Source organism: Elephantulus edwardii, unplaced genomic scaffold (genome assembly GCF_000299155.1).
Source record: "Elephantulus edwardii isolate Elephantulus edwardi_28Jun2011 unplaced genomic scaffold, EleEdw1.0 scaffold00464, whole genome shotgun sequence".
NCBI classification, from domain to species: domain Eukaryota; kingdom Metazoa; phylum Chordata; class Mammalia; order Macroscelidea; family Macroscelididae; genus Elephantulus; species Elephantulus edwardii.
In genome coordinates this window covers 476667-477170 of record NW_006400214.1, presented here as the reverse complement: position 1 = coordinate 477170, position 504 = coordinate 476667, and the positions used below count along the sequence as shown (strand labels likewise).

At 46.4% G+C, this 504-nt stretch overlaps 1 protein-coding gene across 2 annotated transcripts in view; it reads right to left on the bottom strand.

Moving 5' to 3' along the window:
• The window catches only part of ATRX (alpha thalassemia/mental retardation syndrome X-linked), a 301403-nt gene that overhangs the window by 39675 nt on the left and 261224 nt on the right, over window positions 1–504 (bottom strand). The gene's annotated exons all lie outside the window — the stretch shown is intronic.

Below are 504 nucleotides of genomic sequence, written 5' to 3'. Positions count from 1 at the left end.
GACTGGAACAGCACATCAGCAGAGAACTGCCAGAAGTCCAGGCTGGGTTTAGAAGGGGTCGGGTTACTAGGGATATTGTAGCTGATGTTAGATGGATCTTAGCTGAAAGCAGGGAATACCGAAAGAATGTCTGTGTTTCATTGATTATGCAAAGGCATTTGACTGTGTGGATCATAACAAACTGTGGCTGACTCTGAGAAGAATGGGAATCCCCTAACACTTAATCATTCTAATGGGAAACCTATACTTTGACCAAGAGGCAGTCGAAAGAACAGAGCAGGGTAACACTGCATGGCTCAAAATAGGGAAGGGTGTACGCCAGGGATGTGTCCTATCTCCACACCTTTTCAAGCTGTATGCAGAGCAGATTATCTGAGAGGCTGGGCTCTATGAGGAGAAGTGTGGTGTGAGGATTGGTGGAAGATCTATTAACAATCTGTGTTATGCAGATGACACAACCCTGCTCGCTGAAACTGAGGAGGACCTCATGCACTTGCTGCAGAG